The 16,673-nt window shown below is 35.8% G+C and overlaps 1 pseudogene; it reads right to left on the bottom strand.

Moving 5' to 3' along the window:
- Positions 1-934: 934 nt before the first annotated feature.
- LOC149920207 (uncharacterized) overlaps positions 935-16,673 on the bottom strand; it is a 35,216-nt pseudogene continuing 19,477 nt past the window's right edge.

Genomic DNA, 16,673 nt, shown 5'->3' with positions numbered 1-16,673 from the left:
AACATAATAGCAGAAAATCAAACATATTCAAAGAAAAAAACTGAGAAATTGGCTTCACTTTTATCTCTTCTGTCAAAGTATTTCCTAGATTGATCATTTTGATGTCTACAACTTAAGAACCACCATTAACTACAGCCATTGGCAGTAACTGTACAGCTATACAGAAGTATATTGTTAATGAGTTTATTGATGTTTTGTATAAAGTTTAAGACCGACTTAAAATTTTTGATTGTCCTTTAGTTATCTCCAAAGCTGGAGAAGGACATGGTTGGGCTGGCAGTCAATCTTAGCAAATTGGACCCCAGCCCAAATTAAGTCATTAAGCATTTGTTTTCAGGAAACCCTTATGGGTTCCAATTGAGGAGCTCAAGTAGCTGGCATCTTTGTTTTAGTCACCAGCAGGACCTCAGCTTCTTCTAATGTCTGAACATTGCTCCTGGTCTGCAAGCATTCTGTTTCTCCTATGTTGGCCACCAGCTGGGCAGCCTGCTTCTGAGTCCACCAGGGGATTTAATATAGAGACCAAAGTACCATACAGATGAGAGGGAGCTTGCTGTAGAATTAAGTCTGTCATCCCTGCTGAGAATTTGACCATATCAGGGCCATCAAATGTATCTTCATAAATTGCTTCCCTTATGCTTAGTTCACAGATATAGTTTTATAGGTCTTCCATGGAGGACCACATCCCTGGATGTAAAGGTATATCAGATTTATTCAGCCATACCATATGGCAGGCTGCCATTAACCATTCTATTATAGAATGGTTTTCATCAGGATACTGATTACCTACATATAACCTATGCCTGAGAGCAGGATGGATAATCATGTTGGCCAACTTGGCTATTTCTGGGACATTCACCAAAACACTTTCTGCCCCAGAATCCACAGTCTTAAATAACCAGACTAGCACACCTTCTCTAGGCTTCTGCCAAAATCACTGTACTAAATCCATCAATTCCATTGTCATGTATGGCTGGGCTGTTACATGCAAATGAGTCTGGGCATGGGACCACTGATCAGGCAGCACACCTGCTGGCCTGTCCTGTACTTTTGTTTTCTGACTTATGACAGGACAGACTTCTAGTGGATCTGTCTAAACCAGAGATTCAAGATCTAATTTAGATTTTTGATTTTCCTGATCAACAAAGTCTGTTGATTCAGGAGTCTGGTCATTGTCTATTAAAATGTTACAAATTTTACCTATTGGAAGATTCAGAATTGGCTTCTTCTCTGTTAATATGCCAAGTTCCTACTCTAATTTTTCAATACAGTCTTTCAAAAGTTGTTTTTAATTATCTAAAGTATTATTTCTCATTTCCACATGATTTAAAGCATTTAATAGTGGCCATGCCACCGTGGAAGCAGCCAGTTGTCTCTCTTTTGTGATCAATGTATCTTTGCTAAGTCCCTGAAAGTAATTTGCCATACAATATGGGGAGATGTTTCCCACAACACATAAGGGACCCCATTTTTCAATGATAACTACTAGTTCATAATAGGGAGATACCACAAATCCTGGTATTTGCCCTGGAATTATTTTATCTAGGGGGGTAACATTCTCCTACTTGACCCATTTAAAGAAATTCCATAGGAAGGATGTAATGTAAAATTAGTATATTTGGCCTGCCTAACTTGCCAAGTATACAATTAATGAATACATAGATATTATGGTACAGCAAAGAGCTTGGCTACATACTTGGTATACTAAAGTAGGAAACAGAAAGGATAGGTATACTCACCTGCATCCTGGGCTTGTGTAGAAAGCTCTAGTGGAACAGATCTCTAGAAGAGATCCTTCCTCACTGGTAGACAGCTCTTAAATGGGTCCAAGAAAGGTGGAGCCAGGCTCTACCCCTTCCAGCAGCACAGGTGAAGGCAATTCATCTGTGCTCCCATGGCTGACTCATTGCTCACCTCAGGTGATTAGTCAGAGGTTCAGGCTATGATTCAGCAGTTTCCATGCAAGAGGCAACTTTTTATAAAGCTGATGTTCTTGATAGGGCTTGGAAATTTCTGTAGTATTCATGCACAATGCATTTGTATCTTGTACCTTTGACACTGATCAAGACTGTTACATGATTGCTGCTCATCTGCAAGACTGGACTGTAGCGAATAATCTGTACATTGTAGGATGTGCTGGTGTAAATTTGCTAAGTGTATATGTGGCATAAAAAAATTGTACAGTGATATTTTAAAGAAGGACTGCATTTCTTAGGCTTTTTTTCTGGTCAATTAAAAGATGCATTGGTTTTGTTAGACACTTCATTAATCCATTATAGTAATGTCCTTCTTGAGCAACATTAGTAAGCCATGGAAATGTTCTGCTGGAAACAGAACTTCAGCATGATGACAAGGGAACTTTACCTTTACTTTGTATGTCAATAATGGATGGTAATTATAAAGGTACAGACAGACTTGAAATGTACCATATTTTATCACAGATTGCTTTTATTCCAAACTTAGAGGGAATTTCTCACCCTAATGTGAGTGAATCAACAATTGGTCTACTTCAGCCCTTTGAGTAGTATTTTACTCTTAGTCTTTCAGCTCTCTAACATTCTTGCTAAACATTCATTTTAAGTTACAGTGTAATCTCTTTGAGAGAACTATCATAATTTGCTTTGTATTTGTTAAATTTGAAAGTATCTACAGGAACTGTGTCCTACTTCAGGGGAAATAAGACAATTGTATAGTAAGTAATTACTGAAACAAAATATGCTACTCTTAGAGTCTTAGGATTGACTTTCATTTTATATGGATGTAATGGTGACTTTTAATTATGAAGTGGATTATAATTTAGCACATTTCCGTTTTCATCAAAGTGATAATGTATTTTACCATGCTGTACATTTCCTTGCAGTTTTATGTTTCGCACATATTTTGTATATAATCATAATTCCTAAGATGGTGCAATTGGCACATTAATATTATGAAGTATATTTTGACACATTGTTATTTATTATACTTTTTAAAGACTTCATACTATTATCTGAGAGCTGTTATGGTGGGCTTAAGCACCTCAAGTCACTAGTTTTTATGTAAATTATGACGTGTTGTCACAGTAACTCATAAGATTTATGTTGCTAGTGTTATATTGTCTTGTAAATCACCTAGCTAATAAATAACAGTTTTGTCACGCAATACCACAATTACTAGGTTTCATATAAGTCAACTTAAAACCTATCATTTTATCCATGTTCAAATGATACACACAAAATGGAGTATCTGTGAGACGAGTAGATCAACTCACATGTTGCATCATACTCATGTTCAATTTTCTTTCTTAGTACTAATGAGATTTGTTAGTTACACTGAGCCAAATTTGTTGTTCAGTGATGAATGTCTACAAGAAAATACTATTGTGTAACGCTGGTAGAAAAGAACTAGTCTTACTGAAATAGAAAATCAGTATTTTTTCATCTCTGTCAATTATTTACAGTAGCACTAATTCTTCCCAGGAACTAAGTACATTACATACTTTGAAGTTCAATAAGTGCTACTAAATTTATTTAAAAATTATGGTAACACTTTGTTTTCAAAGAATAGGAGTGAACTTGGAACACGGTTTGTAATTCTAGCTCATTTCAGTTTTCAGAGATCTGAACCTACAAAAATTGTCACAAATATGTTCACTGCTTTGATTCAAGAAATTCTAATATTGTAAATATTGTCCATTATGGAACATAACTATTAGAAGTCTATCTAACATACACAGACACAAAAACAATCTGATAAGATTTGCAACTATTTATTTATTTACTATTGTTAAGTTTGCCTGTACAGAGATTTTTCCATGAAAATTCAAATGTGACACACATTAAATTAATCACAATTTTTTTTTCTTCAAATCATAAGTAATATTAATCATTTTCCATTCTGGTATGCAACTAATGTAATAAATGAGTTGTTACACGTTTTGAAAATAACAGATATATGGAAATTGTGTTTTTCAGTTTCATTGGGACTGTGATTTTCTTGCTTGTTTTTCGTTATTGTTTTTGTTTGTTTGTTTTCTCTGAAAATAGCACTATTTTCATTTATATTCATTTTATATACATTATTATATATATTATTATATATTTTCAATGATACATATATATGATATATATTTTGATGATATATTTTGATGATTTTTATATATATTTTTAAAAGCTTTTCATTTTGTTTGAACCTTGTTTTCAACTCTGGCATTGCTGATGTACTTACTCCTGTTTCCTATTATGAAAGCATTAGCCAGTTTTTTTTTATATGAAGATTTTTCTCTCATAAATACAAAGACTGTTGCTAGGAAGTCATTCATATCCTCCTGACTTTGTATATGAATTGGTACTAAAACAGGGAAAGCCTTTACAGCTTTTCACTTTAGCTAAAACAATTTTTACAGTAGCCAGTATACAGAATACTTTAAAACACCTAGTGAAGCAGATTATTATTTTCCACTTTTTTTTTTTTTTTTTTTTTTTAAGTATATATTGATATTCCTTGGGCACAGAACATTTTTTGTTGTTGTTGTTTCAAGAAAATACAGAGGAATATAACTATACAAAATGCTGTTTCTGTTAATCTGGTTAAATATTTTACCTTTTCTCTGGAAGTAAAAAGAGAAAATGAACAACAAAAAAAAGATCCTTGAGATGGGAAACAATCTAGTTTCATTCCTCACTATTGAGTTTACTTATTATGAAGAATTATGTTTTTTTTTGTTGTTGTTGTTGTTTGTTTTTTTAGCTAGAGATGTAAGGTTGCAGGAGAAATTGATGTTTCTCCTCTTCCTTGGATATTTTTCTAGGAAGTTTGTCCATTTTGGTTTCACAAAAACATTAGAGGTTCCTTGTTTAATCTATTTCTAAAATTTATCTGATATCCAAATCAGAGCTAGTAATAAATCTGAGCTAGGCTGAGATAATTTGATCTACATGTGATATAGTCTTTTAGTATAAAATAAATAAATACATAATCAAAAAAAAAAAAAAAAGTGTTATTATATGCACAGACTGAAGGCTCAATTGATACATCTTCTAAAATAAAATAAAAAATGGTTTCCAAGCCTACCATCCCACTTTTGAGGTGACAGTCCAAACTAACAAGACTCCCCACAATTATTAGTTTTCCTTTCTTCAAAACAGAAATTATAGGAGTTAATGATAAACAGAAGTAAGCCAGAAAAGTTTTTTTTAATGAACCACAACCCATTTTCTAACTATTCCTATTGTTTACCTTGTGGCCAGTGAAGATGTGCTAGAAATAGCTAGGACTATGTGTACTATCTGTTGTACCATTCCAATATTGCCTTGTGAAAATTTTGCCTTATTGAAAAGGTTACTTTATTCATCTTGATATACACACAGCATTCTTTCAAAAGCTAGAAACTAAGGCTAATATGACTAATTTTTAATTTTCTTTTATTTGCTTGATGTCTTTTATTTTTAATGGGATCACAGCCTTAGTCATCATTTGGCAGCTCTTTTCTTTCAAGGGATTTTTACTTAAAATACATTTTTTTAAAATATTATAATTTTACTGCTCAATGAACCTTGCAATAACAACATTTAAGCATCTATCCGCCATGGCAGATGGCAAACTAATGAGGCATGCTGTAGCTGCATACTGATATGTTCTGTACACAACACTTCAGTGCTCCAAAGGCAGGTCAAAGAACAACTTTTATTTATATTCTTCGTTGCATTTGATTGTTGAAAATCATACGGTAGATTTTTAGAACAGAAGAAAAAACATTTTTTGCACCTCTTAATTAGATTTACTAATGTTTATTTCAAACTATGGAGCTAAAAAAAAAAAAAAAAAAAAAAAAAAGAAAGAAAAAAACAAGGCATAATCCATATTTCAGTGTGGCTTAATTTTTATTTTTAAAAAGAAATAGCACTATGCCACAATGATTTTTTCCCATCTGTTTAAAATTTGTGTTACAATCAAAGTTAATGATATTTTTGCTGTTTGTGCCATCAAGTCATTTCAGTAAAATGTATACTTTACTTCGTTAGTTTTTGCATATTAAGGATAGGTGCACAGGAAACTTTCCATTTCGTGCTTCAAGTAACCAGTGAATACTTCCCAATCCCTGATCCTCCCCCCAGAATTCTGTATTTTTCCTGAATGTATATGCCAGATAATTTTCATTAAATATAGTGGAGGTTAATCAATTATAACTTAATGTTTTTGTGACTTTATGAAAAGTAAGGTAAAACAAACATGAAAAACAATGAGTCTGTTAACATGAACAATTGACTGACCACAGTCATCTAAAAGAAAGGTATTTAATATAAATATGTTATCTAGATTTCCTGACAGAGCAAAGGAGTTATACAACAGAGGAACTAACTGATGCTTTTAGAAGATTATTCATCCAACTCACCTTCAAAAAATACCTGAATCTCTCTTTTTATTTCTCCTATTCATTTCTCACTCTGTTATTGTTGGTGCTTACAGGACAAAGGTGTAGACTTGGAGAAATGTAGTCATTAAGTCTTACCATTATCCTTACAATATATAGAAACATTTTAATTGTCTTTATTATTATTAAAACTCTAATATAGATTTTCTTTCTTTAAATAATTAGGGTCTAACATTACGTTCAGTATGCTCATTTTACGTTGATGTGATTTCACTTGTTTCTTCTTTTTTATACATATATTTCATTTTTTGTATACTGATGTGAAAGGACTTGGAGACTATTCTACTTTGATAATGTGTTTATACGAGGTTTGCTTTCCAATTTAACACAGTTAAAAACTTTTTGGCACAGTAGTAAGATTTTAAATATCACAATAGCCAAAAGGTAATATTTTATAGTTTTGTGTACTTTCAGTCTTTTTTTGGTGAGATGTGTCATTTTCTTTAAGATCTTTACCTTCAGTTGTTCTGAAATGCCCTGGCTGGAGTAGCTCATTGCTTAAGAATATTACAGTTAAAAGAGGAAAATAAATTAGAAGACTGTTCATCTGTGTAAGTATTAATAAAATCTTAAATATTCATGCTGTCATCTTTGTCTTTTCTGTCACTCACAGACCAGTAAGAGATAAAGAAAAAAAAAAAATCTTACAGAATAAAAATTACTATTACTGTAGTTACAGATAAATTATAAAGATGCAAGTGACTCATACCTTCACTGAAAAGAATCAGTGGACTGTGAAACTTGATTGTCATGTGCGTTGGCTAGTTTTCAACTCTGTTTTTGTTTATTTTGTTTTTGTTTTTGTTTGTTTTTCCTCCAGAAAATGGAAGCACTGAAATATTCCTGGAATCTTTGAACACTTCTAATGCCAGTTCCTGAGTGCATGTTTATAGATCTTGGTAGCAATTAGTACTCAAGTGAAATAACACTACACAAAAATTCTTACCAGTGTGAACATCTGAGTTTATTCTACATATTATTTTAAGGGTTATTTAATATTTCTACTCAACCCGGAGGGCTTTCAAGAATGTTATTGTGTAATCTGACCATTATCTTAACAGTTTGCCATAAAACACATATTATAGTCAGAAGCAGCTCCATCAGTATATTTATGGAAAAGTCATGCAGGGAACCAACATTTAAATATTTTCAGTTAGGAATATGTGGTTTTCTTACATTCTATCATTTCAAAATACAGTTTGAATGCTAAATTGCAAGTCATCTGTACACTGGTTGCTTGATAATGATTGTTCTTCATTTTAAAAATTTGCTTTTATATCTCTAGATGGTGCTATTTGTATCTCAATTGGTTAAAGCAGCATAAAGAATTTTAATATAAAATTACACATTATAAATAATAATAATAAAAATGATAATAATAGTAATAGAACCAAATACATTACTGTGAAAAAGTTCTTTTTGCTTTTGCTGTAGGTCATGTAGGTATTGTCAGGTGATTTTGCTCCTAAGAAAGTTAATCATGTGCTGTATTAAGTAGGAATCATAAACAAGTGCCACAAAATAAATAAATAAATAAAATTACATTTCTTATGGAAAATATTGGGCTAATTCCTTGTCACAGGTAGACTGCAGAAGCTCTTCTTTAGTCAGCTCTATTATATGTCAACACCTGATGTTCTCATTCATCTTCTTTACATGTACAAGCTACCTGATAGGAAATTCCTTATGTTCTATATAAGGGCTGCACCAAAGGTAAAGCATGCTATTTTATTATGGTGGGACACGATGTTGGAGGCAGATGTTAGTGGTATTGCAGGAAAAACTGGGAAACTACAGGCCAGTGAGTTCACCTCTGATCCTGGGAATGGATGAAACAGTGTGTTCTTGATTCCATCACCAAGCAATTGGAAGAGAAGGTCACCAAGAATAGTCAGCATGGATTCACCAAGGGAAAATTTTGCTCAACTACCACATAGCTGGTGGTGCCATTATAAAAGGTTGAGTAGAAAGGGGGGGAGAGCAGAGGATGTCATTTACCTTGACTTCAGCAAGGCTTTTGATACTTTTTTTCTTCCAGAATATCCATATAACGGAGCTGAGAAAGTGTGGGATAGATGAGTAGACAGTGAGGTGGGTTGAGAAGTGGCTGACTGGCCAAGCTTGGAGAGCTGTGAAGGCTGTGACTTCCCCAGGGGCTGGTGCTGGGTCCAATCTTGTTCACTGACAACCTTGAGAGAGGATGAGTGTCCACCCTCAGTAAGCATGCTGATGGTATGGAGCTGGAAGGAGTGGCTGACATTCAGCAAGACTTGGACAAACTGAAGAGCTGGACAGCAATAAACCAGATGAGGTCTTGCACCTGGAAGGAATAACTGCAAGTATCAGCACAGGCTGAGACATGACCTGCTGGAGAAGAGCCCTGTGGAGAAGGACCTGGGGTTCCTGGTGGATGACAGGTTGGCAATGAGCCAGCAATGTGGTCAAGAAGGCCAGTGGGAACCTGAGGTCCATTATAAGGAACATGGCCAACAGGTTAAGGGAGGTGATCCTCCCTCTCTACTCTACCCTGGTCAGGCCTTACCTGGAGTACTGTATCCAGTTCTGGGCTCCCTGGAACAAAAAAGACAGAGCTATCCTGACAGAGTCCAGTGGAGGGCCACAAAGATAATAAAGGACCTGGAGCATCTCCCACATGAGGAAAGGCTGAGTGAACTGGATCTGTTCAGCCTTGAGAAAAGCCCCTACAATTCTGTGATTCTGCGAAAGGTTGAACCTTCCCCTCAGAATTCTGTTAAATTTTGTTGCTGTGAGACACATGGCTGCAGAGGGACAATCCGAAAAAATAATGTAAATGGGTATGAAGAAAAGGGTGTCACTGAATTCCTCCATATGGAAAATATTGCCTTTATTGACAATCACTGACATTTGCTTATGGAGACAAAACAGTGGATGTGAGCATAATAAGGAGGTGGGTGGTGCACACCAGCAGCGGTGATAGTGATGTGAAAGAGAAGCTACTTTCCAGACAGCCACTGATATGGTAAAATAAAGAGAATCTCTATCAAATCATCCATGTGATTCAGCTAATGGTGATGACTATACTGAAAAATATCATTTTGTAGCTGAATATTTGCTCAATCAAATAGAATTATTGTGCTCTTTGTAGCTGTTGTAGTTTCCATAAAAATAAATAGGAAGCATTACTTTCAGAGTGACTTACGCAGTAAGCATTACAACTGAAATTGCAAATTTCAATCAGTATCATGTATCCTGAACCCAAAGAAAGATACGTAGGCATAAGACTAACCAGAAAATCGTAGAATCATGGAGCAATTTGTGTTTGATTGGACCTTACAGATAACAAAATTCCAACCCCTCTAACATGGGCATGGATAATTTTCAGATCAGGTTGCCCAAGGCCCCATCCAACATGGACTTGAATATCTCTAGGTATGGGGCATTCACAGCTCCTCTGATCTACCTGTTCCAATTGTCTCGCTCCAATTTATAGGAGGGAGAGGAGACTCTTTGATATATGTATACCTGACATGAGATTAAGAAACTACAGTTCAAATGGTGGTCCGACCAGTTTATTACAAATCTTAATCAGGGGGATGGGGAAGAGGGAGGCCGGTGACTATTATGAATCAGGGTGATAAGGAAGGGAAGGTGGGCAATAGAAAAGGTAGGAAAGAAGAAAGAATTATGTAAAGTGGGGACAGTCACCACCAAGATCTAGCAGTGGCCCGCTGTGTGCCATTCTGATGATCCAAGGCAAAAGTGCAGGGGGACAGCAGCAGCAGAGTGGCCAGCCCAAGGCAGCAAGCAGATACAGTGACAGCAAGTCCAGGAGGAAGAGGCAGGTTTCAGGCAGCAGGTCCAGGAGAGACTGTCAGCAGGTAGGCATCACATTGTGAGACATCTGATGTCAGATAACTACCTTCATGTTGTTGGACCCTTTTTTATCCTCCTCCTTCTGTCAGTGTAGCATTCCTGGGCACTTGTGTCAGTGCCTACTGAAATAGCAATCTCCCTTGAAATAAGCCCACACAAAAGGCTGCTTCCTGGCTGCGGCTTATCTCTCTCTCTTTGCCCCTGGCCTGCAAATCTTCAGACAAAATATTTGTCCAACTTTGACCAGGACTTGCCTGGACTTGTCCATCTGTGTCCTTTAGACAAAGGATTTCTCAACCCTTGTTCAGGACTTGTTCATCAGTCCTTATCAAGCTTTGAGACAATAGTGCAAAATAAATAAATAAATAAATAAAAATCTCTTACACCAGTGCTTTACCACTTTTTGCGGAAATAATTTCTTCCTAGTGTCTAATGAGAATCTATCCTCTTTCAATTTAAAACCATTATGTTTCATCCAATTGCTGTACTTCCTGATTAAGAATCTCCCCATCTTTCTTTTGGTACTGGAAAGCTGCTTTTCAGGTCTCTGTGGAGCCCTCACTTCTCTAGGTTGAACTACTTCATAATCTCAGGCTGTCTTTATAGGTGAGATGCTTCATACCCCTGATATTTTTTGTCCCCCTCCTCTGGAGCTGCTCTACTAGGTCCGTGACTTCCTTTTCTTGGGGGCTTCAGAACTGGCAGCCTATGGCACTCCAGGTAGGGTCTTACAAAAGTGGAGTAAAGAGGGAGAATCACCTAGGATACAATTTGATTGGCTTGCTTGACTGGGGGGAAAAAGACAAACAAACAAACAAACAAAAAACTTCAGGATCAGGGATAACAACAAAATAACTCTAACAACAAAATAACTCTTGAATAGCACATTATATTTTAGAAGAAAGTAATGTAAAGAATGATAAAGTGTTTAATAATATGAATTTGTGAATGTGATACAAAAGAACAAATTTTACAAGAACACCTGTATTCTGTTCTTGGGACCTCTACAGACATTACAGGATATATTGGATATGAGTACAAAGCAAAATCAACATGTGCATTTCGGTTAAATCCTCTACAATTTTATCTGTGGTTCAAGAATCAAACTGAGAAAAAGAAGCACCTGAAGTGTGTCACCTTGATGAATTTAAGGGACAACACCAGATTATGGTTTTTTTTTCCTTGAAGTGTGCTTGTTAATGAAAGCTAGGAAAGTAAAAGGAAGAAGAAAAGATTTCAGCTAATAATTCCAGTTCAGAATTCAAACACATCTCTCTATCAGAGACTGTAAGAGCATAGCATATATATATATTTATATATATATGTACATACATATCTCTATTTTTTTTTATATTATCAGCTGCAGAAAATGAGTGCTACACTTTTCCAAGCAGGAGTGCATATTTATGCAATTAAGCATAAGCTTTTTTAGGACACTTCATTTACATATTTTAATAGAAGGGTAGCAAGATAAAGTAAAATATTTCTTGTCTTGTTAAATAGTTTCATGGCAGAAACTGTTGGTCTCTCCCAAATTTAACTTGTGGATTCTGCTTGCTGGTAGCATTTGCTAATGTAAATCTTGTTTATGAACCACAATCTACTGTGTTTCTAGCTTTCTTTAAAATGTAACTTCTTTTGCAGTGAGGAAAACAATGCTTTATGAATAAACAAAGGATGCAGGGCCTGATCTGATACTCAATAGTAGATTGTTCTATTGACTTCAGAATGTTTTGAAATCAGCTTCTCTAAAAAATCTGTTGGAAAGCAATCTCTGTGAATGTTCATCTGAATTTTTAAAGTGCACTTAGCATGCATTCACTCTTCTGTTTCTTTTCTTACAACACATGCTAAAAATGCACTTAGAAAATTTTGCAATGAAAATAACTATAATCAGATGTTGGAAAACATTCATTCAAGTCAATTTGCATAGATAATTACAATTTGACAAGACAAGAGGGGGGAAAGTATAAGAATGATTCTATGCTAGTAGCTAGGTCATGCATTCATAATTATGTCTATATGCTGGAAAAAAATAAAATAAAATAAAATAAAGTCTATAAAACAGTCTCAGAAAAATAAAGAGAATTCACATGTTCACATCCTCCAAAGCTCCTTCAAAGCTAGCCATATCTTGGTGAACAGAGTATTCCTTGGTAGGGAGGGGCAAATAGAGCTTTAAGATATCTAGAGTAGAAACAAGTTGTAAATGAAATTCTTTATGTAAATTTTTGCTCTAAGCATTAGGAAAAAAGTTACTGCTCTATGTCTCCTATTGCTTGTTGGAACCCTTAGAGCATTAATAGGCTTTATCTGTCCTGAAAAACTTCAACTGTGTCCCCATCCCCTTACTTTTTTACCTGTGTGCCCGGGACTGCCTTTTAAGTTTGGGTTCTCAGATCTGTACTATGCTATGTCTTAGGTGTGCTGTGCTCTGTCTTTGTTTTCTGCTGTTCTGATGGACTGTGGTAGGTTCACTTCGATCAATTGCCAGGTGTCTACCAAGCAGATACCTCACTTCTTGTCCTCAGCAGGAAAGGGGGAGAAAATATGATGAACAAGTTTGTGGTTTGAGATACAGACAGGAAAACTGCTCATGAATTACTGTCACAAGAAAAACACACTTGAGTTGAGAGAGATAAATTTAATCTATTGCCAACATACTGAGAACTAAACAGAAGCTAAAAACAGCTTTCACTCCAGATCTAAACTCAACTCCAAACTCAGTTCTTCTACCTCCTCTCACCCTTGAGCATCACAAAAGGATATGCAGTGGAGGTTCTGGTCAGGTCATAACTCTTTACCTTTGATGCTCTTTTCTCCTCATACACTTCACCTGCTCCAATATCCTTCCCATGAGATACATTCCTTCATAAACTGATGCAGAGTGGGTCCTTTCCACGGGCATTGGGAATGGACTGCTTCACCATGAATTCGTTAGGAATTATAATTCTTGACAAACAACTTGCTCCAGCAGGAGTTCCTCTCCACAAGCTGCAGTTCCTGACAAGAATCTTTTCCTTTGTGGGCTCTCCATAGCCTGCAGCCTTGTTTAGGGCACATTCACTTGATGTGACATGGATTCCTCCATAGAATGTTGCAATGTTAATTGCTCCAGTGTGGTCTTGTATGGGCTGCAGGTGATCACCTTCTTCACTGTTGTCTTCTCCATGAACAGCAGATTCATCTCTGCTCCAGCACCTGCAGCACCTCCTCCCCTTCCTTCTTCGTAGACATTGGGGTTTGCAGAGATGTTTCTCTTGAGTTCCCTCATTCTTTCAGCTCCTGTACAGTGTTTCTTACTCTTTCTTAAATATGTAATTGCAGAGATGCAAGCAGTTTCACTCATTAGCTCAGTATTGGCTAGTTGCTGCTCTTTTTTAATCTAACTGGAACTGCTTCTATCCAACATGGGGCAGCTTCAGGACTCTTTTGCAAGAAGCCACTGCTGCAGGCCCCATGAGTAAAATCTTGCCAGATAAACCCAATACATTTCTGTATTTTGGTGGATCCAAGCCTATGTTGCAAGTCACCTTGTCTTCATCCCTATCTCCAGAATGGACTGTAGGATTTACCATCCAGCTAGTCTTGTCTCAAGTCAACTTTCTGAGTGAGCTTTGAATACTAACCCAGTCCTCCCCCTATGCCTGTGCTTGCTTGTGGGCTGGACATCCAGAATGAATAGCAGACCTGATTCATTACTTTTGTCTTGGTCCTGATGATGGACCCTTTTGGTATCACCAGTGTTGCCCTCTACAAACATTTTGCATGGTGATAGTTTGGTGTATGCTAAATTCACACTTATGCTTCTTCATGGAGCAGCCCCACTCCTGTGGCTCCCTAATGCTATTAAATTATCTTCCTCTGAATCATCAAATGAATTTATTGACAAGTCCCCTCCCATTCTCAGAATGTGGTGTATCCATTAAATCTGTCACACACAAAACAAACAAACAAACAAACAAAACCCAATAATGATTCATTGTTTTCACTTTTTTGTTGTTGTTATTGTTTTTGTATTGTGTCCTTCTGGGCTCCCTTATCCCTACTAAATTTTTGTTTTGTTTTGTTTTGTTTGTTTGTTTTAAATCTACTTATTCTTTTGATTTGACTTCAGAGGCAAGTTGACTACTGGACTTCCAGTTAAAAATATGGCAGTTGATTTATCAAGGTAAAGATTCTAACTCAATGAGACCACACAGTGATAAATGAGAGTGGAAATCAGTACCTTCTTAATGAAATATTTGTCACCTAATTTTAATTTCATTTTTAGGAAAATACAGATGTTTCCTTATAATTTCTGAACTATTTCAGAAGTTATCTGGTTCTAGTTTATAGTGTCCTTAGACATCCCATTTGTTCCAAATATACACTTGACTTTGTGTGAATTCTATAGAGAATAAACACAAGTTATTAACCTGAACTTTCATCAAGGTACAGGAACATGTGGTTGAAAAGAAAAGCACAGATTTGAAACTATAATTGTGTGGGATAAAGAAGGTCGTATTACTAATGAGTGGTAAAAGTGCAACAATATCTTGACCCAGATATACCCACAAGGCGCCAAACGCTTACATGTAACCAGTCTTGGTTGCGAGGGAAAACTGTTGTGTTGCGCGGGTATAAAAGGTGGTAAGCATGTACAATAAACGCCTTTTGTTCTGCACCTGTGAAGGAGTCCGCACCTCTTTTGCCTCTCCAACAAGAGAGCCCAGGGCTGCCCTGCAACATAATTGCAAGGAATTGTAGATGAATTACAATCTGTCTGAAATTATTTTAGATGATAGCAATGTACAAAACAAATATTATTCTAAGATTAAGATATTTTTTCCTTAATATATTATGATGAGTATAGAGAATAATAATAAAGATAGAAGCATTTCTATCATCCAGATATCCAAAACATCAGTGGGTTCACAATCTTCTGTTCACAATCCAACTGCTGTTCAGCTCAATTAGATGTGGAACTGAATTTCAGAAAATATTTTTATAAGTTCTTTAAAGTGCTTGATTTCCTTTTCAGAAATATGAAGATTTTATGGTACATAATGTGGGAATCAAATATTGTTTCTGCATTAGAATTGGATTATTATTATTATTATTATTATTATCATCATCATCATTATTATTATTATTATTTTAATATTTCATGGTTCTTTTTGAGAGTCTACTTTACTTGGGGAGGTCTCTGATAGTTTACATCCTCTAGATGAACCTTCCCCAGGAATGCACGCTCGGTATATAGGTGTATATATGTATATTTTATCATACACATTGCAAGAATATCCTGCATGAGATTGATCAAACCAGAGAACAAGTCATGACATGCCCAGGAAGTGCCTGAAGAGACATCAGGAAGGCCTGGCATCACCCCCGCCCCCCGGTGCGCTTTGTTTAATGAAGACTTTGAAGAAAATCACCATATCAAGATGACAGGAAGTGCACTGAGACATCTTGGAAGCAACAGGATGGCTACTGACTGACACCAGACAACACACCAATTAACAAATGTAAACTTTGATAAGATTGTGAACCTGTAGTACCCAGCCAATGGGGAAACAGGGAAAGGGGATAGGCAAAGGGGGAAACAAGGTACAAAAGCTGTCATTGTGGCCCTAGGGGTGCTCCTGCTTGCGGGATGCCTGCCATGGCAATCACAAATAAAATCTGCTTTTATCAGAGATACCATCTTGACAAAAATTATTTGGATATTTCCAACAATAATCTACTGTAAAATATCACATTTAATAGTAGTACTAACGTATAATATAGTTGTTTTCATTGTCTGTATTTGAATGGCTGTAGTTTACTCTTTATATGATGTGATATGAATTTAATGTTGTTCTGCATATTATTCACACAATATTCAATGACATGAAAGAAATCTAAAAAGCTAGCATACTACATGGTGCAGTGCATTTCATTTAGAAGTGATGAGTTTCACTTTCGACTAATTTGTTCACTGTTCTGATATTCACTGACTGCTGTCAGGATATAGGGTAGAAAAATAAAACTGCAAGAAAATAACCAGGAGGGGTGTGGGAGCTAGATTTATGAATGGATTTAATGATTATTCTCACAAATGCTGTTATTTACACTGTACAGGTGCTTATACTAATTTATTTGTGATTTTTTATTAGATAACTATTCATAGTTACATGAAAACATACAGTATGTAATATTCATGTAATTAGTATTAGAGATAACTGCTGTAATATTCTTCCAGTCTGACTCCAAATCTAGATAAATACATTTTACCAGCTCCTGCGCATGTTTAAAACGTACATTCTATATAAAATATTTACTTTTAGGGCTTAACAGATTTTCTCACAAATCCTAGAGTTCCATAGTAATACATTCAAGAAACAAGGAGTTGCAGTATGGTGACTTGACTCTTATTTTTGTA

The sequence above is a fragment of the Phasianus colchicus genome, chromosome 1 (genome assembly GCF_987193195.1).
Source record: "Phasianus colchicus chromosome 1, bPhaCol1.hap1.1, whole genome shotgun sequence".
NCBI lineage: Eukaryota > Metazoa > Chordata > Aves > Galliformes > Phasianidae > Phasianus > Phasianus colchicus.
Note: the sequence above shows the minus strand (reverse complement) of the source record. Positions and strands in the feature narration are given on the sequence as shown.